We start from the raw sequence: 1,188 nt of genomic DNA on the forward strand, positions 1-1,188 counted from the left end.
TTAAACTGACACTGAATGGATATTTTATGTATGTATTTACTGAAAAGGGCAAGGAAAATGGGTGCTGAGAACACAGTCAGTGAAAGCTGTCCTCAAAGTTTAGATGCTGAAAGGCAGCAGAGCCCTGAGCAGCACCGGGGAAGCTTAAACCCCAGAGCACAGAAGCAGGTAGGGAGAGAATGGAGTGGATTCCCCCCTCAGCATCCTAGAGGGCTGCAGGAACCAGAGGCATGAAAAAACTCATGGAGAGAAGACATCTTCTAGCATCTGATCAAAGTATGAGACTTTGGGAAAATAGAGAGCTATCAAAAGCCACGTTTTAAAAAGCTTTGCTCAGGGTCCTTCCATGCCAAGTCCTCTGACTTCAACTGCCCAGGGAAACCAGTTTATCACAAATAAAGCTACTGAAAAATGTGGGCCATGTGAAGGAAAGCTGTACGAAGACACAAAGGTCTTTCTAGGAATACTTGTTTTGAAAGATAGCTAGAAATATTTTAACTTGGGGCACCTGGGTGGCTCAGTGGTTGAGCATCTGCCTTCAGCTCAGGGCATGATCCCAGGTCTGGGGATCGAGTCCCACATCGGGCTCCCTGCATGGAGCCTGCTTCTCCCTTGCCTGTGTGTCTCTGCCTCTCTCTCTGTGTCTCTCTCATGAATAAACTAAATCTAAACTATTCTCTCATGAATAACTAAAATCTTAAAAAAAAAAAAAGGAATTCAAAATCTTGAATAAAAAATTCCCCAGGCTACTTCACATACCACGTGAACATTTTAAGATCTACAAGATCTAAAAGAATTCACCTCCTGTTCACTGTTGCTCACAAAGTTATTGGATATCTTGCTCTAACCAAAGAAAGTAAACCAAGAGAAAGGGACACACATGATCTAGAAAATAGGACGACTCAACAAATTACCACTTCATACTCACTACGACACCTAAAATTTAAAAAGTCAGCCAATAACAAGTGTTGACAAAGATATGGGAGAAATAGGAACCTTCCTACATTGTTGGTAGGAATGTAAAATGGTGCATCCACTTTGGAAGACAGTCTAGCAGTTCCTCAAAAGGTTACCAGATAAGCCAGCCATTCTATGCCTATACATATACCCAAGAGAATTGAAAATATATATCCACACAAAAACATGTACAAAAATGTTCATCACATCATTAATCCAATAACCAAAAGG

This window comes from Canis lupus, chromosome 5 (assembly GCF_011100685.1).
Source record: "Canis lupus familiaris isolate Mischka breed German Shepherd chromosome 5, alternate assembly UU_Cfam_GSD_1.0, whole genome shotgun sequence".
Taxonomy (NCBI): Eukaryota; Metazoa; Chordata; class Mammalia; order Carnivora; family Canidae; genus Canis; species Canis lupus.